Raw genomic sequence first — 11,178 nt, 5'->3', positions numbered from 1 at the left:
GGGTTATGCATGCACACAGCTGACTATGCTTTAGCTGCAGCTGCATGATTGTCTGCAGCTGCTGGTTACTCTGGCCAGAAACGGCTTCCCTGCCATCAGCAGTCCAGCTTCACTCTGCATCCTTTTCACTATCTTCTGGAGCCACAGCCAGACTTATGAACATTTGGTAAACACTGATCCATCTCTTTTCTTTTTCTTCTTAATTTATTAAGACATGTTGAAGGAATTTTATAGCTCTCAACATTATGTCTCCACTTGTCTCTTGTCCCTTTGCTGCGCACTGTCAAAAGCAGGGCAACAAACACGAGCACAGGAGCACCTGTCAGACATCAACACTCAACCAAACAGCTAAAAAAGTAAGAATATATGAATATATTTGAATTGTTAAAGCAGTTTGGGTGATTAAGTATCATATGATATAATGTTTGGCATTTCATTTCTTTTTAATGTGGGCATGCTGGGGGTTCTCATGTGGTTGGTAACCTGAGAGTTTTGAACATTTTTAGAAGAAATGATGCACTCTATGTTTTTCTGAATGGGTTCCAGGTGTTTTAGGGTGTCTTGTCTATTAGCTGCAGATTTTTAAAGGGCTTTAATGATGTAATAAGAAAAAAAAGAAAGTTCTGACAAATTTGTAGCTTTTTTTGACTGACTGCAACATGATTACTAATTCAAAACAGAGTAAATGTTTGTTAGGTGTGTTAGAAAATGAACACAACAAAACATTAAAAGAATGGATATTCTGTGATGGGTATTTGCGTCACAGGGTATAACATTTACTCATCTTTCATTGGTTTTCTTTTTTCTTTCATCTTCAGCCAGACATTTTTTGACATGTTGGATGTAAAAAAAAAAGGTGGGAAGGAGAGAGAGAAAGGACAGCTCTGAAAGAATATGGCTCGCATTAATCTGGAAATATTACTTTAGCTCATCTGAACTAAATTACTGGTCTGAACTTGCTGTCCTCAGAGAGTAGGCCGAGCGCCACCGGCAGTCCAGATGGGCCAGGAGTGCTCAGCAGATCTGTCACCATGACCACAGCGCGCACATGAAGCTTTGGGCTGAGCTCTGCAACTGTCCCTTCATGCCGCAGATCAAAAGTATTTCTCTGTTATTGCTGGGATAGAACTTGACACTCGCTCTGCATCTCCTTTTTTGGTCACACTCTTGTTTTTAGCCTTTGCCCATTGGGTTAGAAAAGATATGTGATAAAGTCTAATATTTTTTCTAATATATATTTAATCACAGATACTCAAAGTAGTGTTCTGGTGTAGATAGTTCAAATGAGAAGAGTAAGGTTTCTTTAAAGTGTTACTAAACCTGCCAAAGCTTGTGGTTTTGATTTCTTGAGATGCAGGCAGGTGAACGTGACCTGCAGCATCCTCCCTGCTTTGTTAGGAATTTAAAGGTATGATTCCATTTGTTACAAGGAAACATGTTTTTATCAGTTGTTTCTCTCACCTACAGCATTATTAGGTGTAATAAGACAGATAAGATGGTAATGGTGGAGCGTGTCAACAGATAAAGCAGGACCTGTTGCTCCAGTGGAAGGACTACTAACGCCGATCAGATGAAAGGCTTTGTTGTATCACTGTCTTCATCCTTAAAAAAAAAATAGAAAGCCAAGAGACGTTCAAGCACAGGTCATTTCTCAGAGAGAAAAAAGTTTTTTTTTTTTCTTTCATCGACTGAACTTTCCACATTCAGCATATTTACAAGGCACAGAAAAGCTGTGATTTATCTCCAACTGCAATCTTTCATGAAAAAGTTCATAAATTACCATACAGATGTCTCTGACAACAGTCTCTAACAGAGACCAGCAGGAATGTTACATGTGAGTGGCACCAGACAAACAGGTTAAAGTGCCATGATGGTTTGGTTAAAACTGCACAAACACAGCTACGCACACAATGGCATGCAAGAAATGTCTCAATATTTCTAATTCTTCTATGTTGGTGTACAGATCAATAATTACAGCTTGAATTATTGTAGAACATACACATTTTTTATCCAAAATTATGAGAAAAGATATCTGTGTCTTCACTCTCCTGAGCTGCTTTGTTAGCGGAACAGAACTTTAATTCCTGTAGAGTTCAACTGTATAAAACAATGAATTCTTAACCCATTGACCACTATTGATGCTCATATTTGTCAAACCACTTCGGCTCCAAACTGAACTTATTTTAGCATCTACTTTAAAGCAAAAACACAAATGAATGATTTAATATATTCAGGTGTCAATTCAGTTCAGCCCAATGACACAATCAAACAAAATCTGAGACTTAGACTCATACAAGATTTTTGTTCCTGCTGATTCCAAACCCCTGATTATGTGGGAATACCTGATGGTTAAGGCCTAAACACCTGTTACACTAAACCATAAGGAGAAACTCCAGTTTATAGAGGCTGTAATTGTTAATGTGACCAATTCTCAATATGTTTCCATCTTCAGATAGAGCCACATTTAACTATTTTACTTGTGAATCTAAAATTATTTGAACTTTCTTAAATTATAATAATAAAATTATTTAAAATCACTCAAACGTTAAAACTATAGGTTATGTACGAATAAAAAGTTATCCCTAGTTTACTCCATTATTAGTTGCTCTATTTTTACACACACACAAAAAAGAAAAAAAAACATTTTTTCATATTCTTTAACCATTAAACACCAGATATGTCACCGGGAACTGCTAAATAAGATACTTTCTTTGACCTACCAATCTACAACTGTTTATATGATGCGGAGAAAAATAGTTTTTCATATTGCCTTTTACCGATGATGACCAACTCTTTGTTGCAAAGTCGCTTTTCTCAGCTTTAGAATCTGCTGAAATTACAGTAATTGCATAAAAAGTCAAAGAGTTACAGTAGTCAAAAGAATGTAATCAGTGGAGCTAAACTTTTGGTGTTAAATGGTTAAAAAACATTTTGGGTCTTGATAGTTATATTCTTGACAATTGTTGAGAGCTTAGTGTACCCAATCGATTTATCACATGAATTTGTAATAACTGTGTACTAACAGCAGGCGTAATCTCTTGAAGTTCAGTTCAGAAATTCTTACTGGCTGTGACCACATTTTATAGGCCTTGGATGAAGCTCCCCGTGGAATCTGAAGACTTCACAGAGCAAGCTGAGAAACAAAAGGATGCTTTTGTTCATATTGTGATTTGTATGTGGAATGAGTTAGTGTTGCTATGTGGATTTATTATTAAAGAAGAACTGTTTCAATGGGTGCACTTGACACTCCTTTGGGAGCAGATGTCATTATCAGATTTCTGTCTTCCACTTTTGTAGAGAAATGAATGAATTATAGTGGCAGTCGTGTTGACAAAAATATATCTCATAAAGACATTTGTGGTTCAGCTTCCCAACTTCTTGAACCTGTTGGATAACTTGGGTCGTATCGTATTTCCTATTGCAGATGCTTTTCAAACTCAGCATTTTTACCACTGAGAAGCTGCAGCCGTTACAGTGTCCATCTCGAGCTTGTTGTGCATCAATGCTCTGTTTATTTTCAGTAGCTGTCCAGTCTGTGTCAATATCACCTGGCTTGCATGTGTCTTAACCTGTGACTCCCAAAAACCTATCCCCGTGGGAGCAGGAGATGTGACTGTGAGAGGCCCACTCGTGGGTGGTAGAGTGGTTTTATATGCAGACTGGCATTATCTGCATCTCCTGCTCCACTCAAAGGACAGGGCCACTAAATATACCCTGCGAGGCCTTCCCAGGCTTCTTTGGGTTGAGGAGATGCGGCCGCTGCTTGGGCCGAAGCCCAATGACATGACTGTCGACCTCCACGGAAAGTATTTTTAAGGTCAATTACAGGGTACAAGGCTTTTAGATGGCCAACTGGTTCTGAGGAGGCCTCACATTAAAGGTTTATGTGGAGAAGGACGAAGATCTTTGCCCTAGTTAACCCCAGTTCCCATTGTTACCGCACAGCCACTGAAACAGTGAGACTTGACGGAGTCCTGCAGTGAGACAGTACGTGCAGCACGAGTGTCCGAAAACCAAATCTCTTCATGCAATGTCTGTATTTTCAGATGAGTCTGTCTTTTTTCTTTAGTTCTGTCTTTAAGCACAGGAGAAATATATATATATATTTTAAATCCTTTTCCATGTGAGACTCCCAACTACGTCAGTGCTACTTGAAACTTAGACGTTTACACATTTGGGTTTCATATAATTGTCAAGAAGCAATACTCCCCAAGTGATACATGGAACGCTCTTGATTAATTACTGTCTAAGTTAGATCTGTTTAAACTTTTTCGGATCTCATAGCACTGGCACTGAAAGAACCCTATCTCAACTGTGAAAATGACACATTAAGCAGAACAAACATTAAAAGATAACAAATATGGAGATAAAAATGAAACACAAACATGGTTTGTTCCTCATTAAGCAGCTTATCTGAATCTTCTCACACATACGGACACTCAGACAAGCAAGTCCTATTCTCTCTGTATGGGCCACACACGACGAGCCACACAGCTGACCAGCGCTCGGTATAAATGCTCATCCAGCCGGATGATTGGTCCGTTTCATGATTCATTCCAACATGATTCCAGTTAGCCATAAATACAGGCCTGTCAAAATGCGTTCTACCCCACAGAGAGGGGAGTGGCGCAAAGGTACAGTAGACACTATTCACTTTTCCATCTGTTCGGGGGGGCAGAGGAAAGGTTGGAGTTGGTGGCTTTGGTCTTGCTAAAGAGTAAGGTATTGACGGAACAAAAGTGAGGCGAAGGATTAAAAAGGCCCATTTGTCTACATGAGGGCTGCCATCGCAGTGTTTGCTGTGCTGTGGCTCTGCTGCAGTTCAACGAGAGCTCTATATATAGGAGACCAGGACTACAGTCAAAAAGACAAGAATCTTTAAAAAAGAAATAATTTTTAAGGTGAAGAAACTAGTTAATCACTGAAGAGGAAATAAGATGTTTGCACTACCTAAAAGAGTTGTTATAACTTGTACTGTCTTTGGAGATTCTCACTCTGCTGTCCTCTTTCATGTTTAAATGCAGTTCTAGTTACTATAACTGCTTAAAATCATTGTGACTCAAAGAGTCCATTCAGACTGGACACATTTAGTTTGCTTAAAGTGAACCAGACTTCATTTTTCTCGATAATCCAGAACAAATGTTCAGTCTGAATACACCCAAGTGGACCCTGGTTCAGGATCAAGAACCGCTTTCTGACCGGTCTTTTGAGGTGATCTTGGTTCGTTTCTAATCGGACTGAGCTCTGGTTCACTCTGAGTTTCCTTAGTCTGAGTAAGCTCTGTGTTCAGAGTGGAACAACTGAACCAAAACGGTCACTGTAGCCGGGCATTATGAGATGTACCGCCAGAGTAGTGGAGCAACGAGGAGACACAGCAACTCATTAAAATGTGGTCGGATGAATGCAGGCTCATTAAAACAACTTTTATGGTGATACACACTGTTTTCCCAACAATCTATATGTCGTAAACACTCATCAGTGTACTTTCTTTGTCGTCTCCTCAGTAACCGTCTTAAAGCAAAGTAACAAGTAAAAAGTGTTAGATCTGATATTGATGCAGACATTCAAAATTGGTCAGCGACATATAAAGTTTGAATCAGTGAATCCCGACAAGGATGCAAAGCGTAGGACTTCCGTTATTCTTTCTCTTGTTGCTTTGCCCCGCCCCCATAATTCCTGGCCAATGACTGAAGAGGTCTTTAGTGTGCTTTTGTCTGCAAGCTTTGTTTCAGAGCAAAAGCGTCCAGTTGATGACAGACTGAATAGAGACCAAATGCAAGGTTCAGGACTCAATCATGACCAAATACTCGGTCCGGAACAGGGAACTTTTACAGTCTGAATACACCCTAAAGGATCTTTGAAGTTAAGCATGACTGGTCCTAGTTGGCACTTATATGGCAGGCTGCCTTGGACTATCAAGTGTTGTAAGTCACTGTAGCTACATTGGGGCACTTCACTTTCTTTTTTTTGCGCTGATCCCAACTCCAGGTAAATCCAGAGGGTTGATTAACAAAGTCCATGCGCCAGAAAACTGAAGCTAAATCACAAGGGCGAATCACAGGGGGATTTCACTTTGGTGAAACTGGAAGAAATCAGCCAAAAGAGAAGAAAGAACATGAAAGAATTCAGTCAGCTTTTATATTTGATCTTATATATTTATTTTTGATTTACTAAGTAATTAAGTATTTTTACGGAGTGGTGTAAAGTTTGAATTCCATTTTTTATAAAGTTGTATAAAGAAGTACATATCTCATGACTGCTTGCAGCCTTTTAGTATAGCTGCCATTCCACTTGTTGGTTGTCATTGGTCAAAGGATATATTATATTTTCTTCCTGCTCTATTGGTTATTGGGGTAACAATACAAGCAAGTATAGTACACTCTCAAAAGTGCAATGTGAAAGAAAACCAAACCAATGAGGTGGAATTTTTTTTGGACATCTCTGTCTGATTGAGTCCCATATATTTTCTGGAAGAAGTTTTAAAAATAATTTATGGAGATGTTGGGGGTTTTACTACAAGGAAGAATGACATTATTATTGTTTCTTGCAAATCTTTGGGAGCATCAGTCTTGTTCACTCTGTCTTTGAATGATGTGTCCTGCAGTTAAGGAACACAATAGACATTTTTTTTTTCTTTTTTTACTACAATACCCTAAGTCCATGAAACTTCTTCCAAGCCTACAGACGTTTTTTTTCCTGGGAACATCATCACTCCTGCTCCACATGATGGGGTGAGTACACATCGCCAAGCTGCTATGTCTACAGTGGCTTGGGTGCCCCCCGTTTGAGAGCATGTTTTCATGGCCATTGGGCTTTCTACGTCAGAAAGGGAGCACCAGGGTGTGATGGGTTCTACTCGGCTACTTATTGCCATTGAAAGTGTGAAATTCCCAAACTCAAGACTGTCCGCTTCATTTAGCATTTCCAAAGCTGAAGGGTCACTCAGACAGACGAAACCGATTTTAGACCTTTTGCTTTGTCACCACCGCTTCTTCTTCTACTTTCTTATCTCAAACAACTGACAAGTTAAGTCTGTAAGAGACTCAACTCTTGACTTTAAATCCTAATAAAATGTATTTTAACTATATGTCAAAGGACATACACATCGACTAGCGTTCTCCTTTCAAAGAAAAGTCTATATAAAAGCACGTCAACCTAAATTTTGGGCTTCCACGTTCAGAACTCTTGCATTCATGTGTCGCTTCAAATGTTTTTAAGTCCAGTCACATGAACTAAACATGAAAGAATCGATCAATTAATCAAAAAAATAATCAATTGATAGAGCTTTGCGGGATTAACAGCACTTTGACTTTTCGCACTGAGCCTCTGCCAATTATAGGTGGCAGACAAGCGCTAGTAAATAGTGGAAAAAGACGACAGAAGAAGAAGCCCTTCCCTACTTGTCTGGTGTGAACACCACAGAATGAATGTGCATTCTTAAAACTGCGTTTCTTGAACGCGCCAAACCGTCAAGTTTGATGTACTACTAAATTGGTCAAATGCATTTAGAGACAAATCTAATTAATTCCCACTTGACTGTATGTTGGTGGAGATGGAAAAGCCTTTCATTGGGGTCACCTGTGTGACCTGGAATGACCCTGATGATTGCAAGTATGGCATATTCATGTAACAGGTATCATTTTGTTAGCTGGAAGTAAATCAGAGCTTTGAACTAAAGTGAAAAGTCATTACTATGTCAAAGCTTATGTGTACAAACTAGAGCCATTACATCATTAACACTCACTTGCCAATTGCCATCCAGGCGCTGCCAGTCACTGTAAGCGTTCATTGTTTGTTTTCTTTTTCAAAAAGCAAAATTAAAAGTGGCACTTTACAAAATCTGACTCAGCAGTCGTCCAGCCTTGGGGCTTTCCAATCCATCATTTTAGCCAAACTTAACGTGTAACAATACAACCAGTTAATAAACTGTTGAAAAAATTCACACTTTAATTGCTTTTGACCTCGTTGTTGCTCCCTGAAGAGACATTTAAACATCCTGAGGCCATTAGAGCAGCTTAACATTTGAACAGTGGCGTTTTTACTGAATTTGTTCAGCAAACTGGACAAAGAAAAACCATTTAGACACATTTAAACTGCTAGCAAAGAATAAAATGGCTTTGAGAGGAAACAAACAGGCTCCAGAACATACTTGTTTAAACAAGTTAAATTAAAGTGGCTGCTGTTGTAGTGTGCACATGCCTCAGGACAAGCTTTCCATAACCTTCACATTCATACTGGAGGTGTCGAACTGAAATGACATCTCACACAGCATTTCTATATTGTGGGGTGCAAAAAGCCTCCACTCTGTCTATTTACTGCATTTAAACTTCCAATTAAGGCTATTAACAGAAAAGCTTCGGTTTCACGGCATCCTTTAATTTCATTCTAAAATCGCATTAAATCACAATATCATCCAGATGCAGTGGGATGAAGCTTAAGCTTTAAATCGTGTTACATGCTGTCGGCCCATTTATCAAATTAAGTTCCTGCTTTATGGATATTTTTTTAAGCAAGCATCTAAGTAGCCAAAGAGTTAAATACTCTTGGTCTGAACTACATTATGTTATTCCTGCTGACCAATCCCAGTGTTGGCAAAACTGCAAAATGCCTGAGCATCAGATGTTTGGATTTTAAAAAAACAAGTAACAGAGATGGCCTGTTTTTGCTTATTCTGTAACCTAAATTTGTATTGTTTTTTTCCTGTGTAATTGTTTTCATGCATTAATGTGCTGCGTTGTCAAGTTTTAATTTTTGTCAAACATATCAAGTCCTTTTGGAATAATATCAAAGAGTGCATCCTTTTCATGACAGAAATATGTTCAGCAACTTCTTATTGTTTAAATACTTATTTTTGATCAATTTAGTGGTAAATTGCAGGTGGTATTTTCTTCTAATATATTTTTTTTCTGAAATCTAAGCAGGAAAACATCAGAGTGCAAGAAAAAGATGTGTTAAACTTCCCTTTTATGGTCTCTGTGAATGAATTGTATTTTTACATTACAGCACTAATCAGCCCCTAGTGGCTGGATGAGGTACTGAACCTTTAATGAAATCCTAAATCAAACACAAAGATGCTGAAAAACAGTCACTTTGAATTTATGCAGTCAATTGTGATTGACAGCATGTCATTATGCTTCTAATTACCCTTTATATATGACCAGTTTGTGCTATTTTTATTTATTCACCGTTGTTATGGGAATTCCTAATTATACAGCAGACAATAAACAGTCAACAGCTTTCAGATGTTGGATTAGGGTTTTTTTTTTTGTCACTAAATCTCTTGATTAAAGGCACAGAAGGGCTGCCGTGTCAATGGTTTTGAGGAATTAGTGTTTCTTAACAATAAAGTACACTAAAATGAGTTAATCTCTCCTTTCTCAACCCACTCAGTCTGAACCCCAACCCCAAAGCGCTTTTGCAGCCTACAGTGAGCACAGCCTATAATCTTAAGTACTGTTTAGTGGACCTGCGTAAATTTGACACCATTATGCCGCAGAGAGGGTCTGTGTAGGTGTTAATGTTTGTGTGGGAAATTGCCAAGAATCTTATAGTTCATGCCTGGCTCATTATGTGCAGACAGAACAACTGGCCTTCCTCATTTTATTAGCCATCAGTGTTGATCTTCAGACTTTGCCTTCAGCTTTTTCCTCCGTGAGATGAAACAGCATCTGAAAATTCCTGCATATATATCTTAATCTACAGCATATACCACACTGTTGTTGTTCAAGGAGAGGCGCTACCCTTTGAACAGACAATTATACATTTTTATAGACATTTTTGTGAGTTTTTTTTTGCATTTTGCCTCCATGTTTTCAGACTTTTATTGCGAGTTCACTAAAGTTTTTTAGGTCAACATTCTTCCGGGTTCTGTCCCCCCTCCTTTCTGTGCCACTACCCAGTTTAAATTGGCAGACTTTGTAGACCAAGGTTTGTGTGTGGTGGCACTGGGGGAGGGTGCAGAGCTGACTGTACCCAACCCCTCGTAATTATAGACAGTAAACAACTAGTACTTTTAGGCCTAGGGGAGAGAGTTCACTCTGGCAAAAGCAGGAAAGGAGGACGGGAGGAGAACGAGAGGAGATGGACAAAGGCTGTCAATTTTTTTTCTTTTTCCTGGGTGTTGACTATTATAACAGTTTGAAAAGAACTGGTGTAGAATGAGGTTTATAGATTTGAACAGAGACAGACATCGTCCCCACCCGCTCACACGCACAAACACACACAGTCTGACTGTCTTTTGATGTGATCTTTCTTACAGTAAGTCTTAATTAAAACTCCAGCAGCCTGACTACTGTATGTCTCCTATTTTTTTTTTTTTTTTTTTTTTGCTTTTCTCTCTGAAAAGGTCTAATTGATCTCCCGTCTCACTCTGTCTGCTTTTCTTTCCGTCTGCCTGTCTGCACCCCCCCACCACGTCTCCTCAATCTTTTTGTCTCCTGCCTTTAAATTTTCCACTTCTTTTCTTCTTCTCTTTCACACTTTTCTCTGCATTTTTCCTCAAATGTATTCTATATATTTAAAGTTTGTGAATCTATTTGTATATTTTCTCCTTGTTTGGCATCATTTCTCCATCAGTGCTTCACATAGCTAATATTGGGAAATATTTGGGAAACTTTACTCTATTTATGGATGCAGGAGTATAGAGCTTCTCCTTTTCTGCCATTGGAATACATGGCACTGGCAGGGAGTAGGGCTGAGGGTTTTCTTTGGCAGTCGGCTCCCCCTCTCTTGGCTGGGGCAGGCCCTGGAGCGTGCTACTGCCTGGGAGTGTGGAAGAGGAAGCCGGGAGGTAGCGAAGGAGGAGTGCAGAGAGGGCCTAGGAGGAGGGAGACCGGAGGGGTGGAGGCGTGGTCTTGCGTTGGTAATGAAGTCTTCTCTTTTCATCCTCAGAAGGCAGTGTGAGGGGACGGGCCGGGGTCTGAGCAGCTCCACGACCATCTTTGCCTGTGAAGTGTTGCTGAAAGCTGCTCCGCTCTGCACCGCCTGCATGTCCCAGCTCCCGTCTGCCACAGCTGAGCTACAAAGAGACCGACACTGGGAGGGACCTCTACAGTCATGAGTCTTTCCCTTGTGTGCGCTCCACTGCGTTAACTCTTGAGGTAAGAGTTGGGACTTCCTGAAGTGCTGCTTGTGCTTTTTGTGTGTGTGTTAGTGCTCTTCTCTGCTGTCAGTCTCTTT

General features: G+C 39.6%; 1 protein-coding gene across 3 annotated transcripts in view; it reads left to right on the top strand.

Moving 5' to 3' along the window:
• LOC112152426 (zinc finger protein 469) overlaps positions 1–11,178 on the top strand; it is a 74,036-nt gene that overhangs the window by 12,816 nt on the left and 50,042 nt on the right. The window contains exons 1-2 of one of the 3 annotated variants that reach the window (XM_036212477.1): positions 7–356; positions 10,891–11,099. The gene's annotated coding sequence lies outside the window, so the exon portion shown is untranslated. Of the gene's footprint in view, positions 1–6; positions 357–10,655; positions 11,100–11,178 lie in introns of those variants that run through there. The other 2 variants (XM_024282005.2, XM_036212476.1) reach the window with 2 other exon arrangements.

This window comes from Oryzias melastigma, linkage group LG6, assembly GCF_002922805.2.
Source record: "Oryzias melastigma strain HK-1 linkage group LG6, ASM292280v2, whole genome shotgun sequence".
Taxonomy (NCBI): Eukaryota; Metazoa; Chordata; class Actinopteri; order Beloniformes; family Adrianichthyidae; genus Oryzias; species Oryzias melastigma.
The sequence above is the reverse complement of the archived record's forward strand: the minus strand, read 5'-3'. Positions and strand labels throughout refer to the sequence as shown.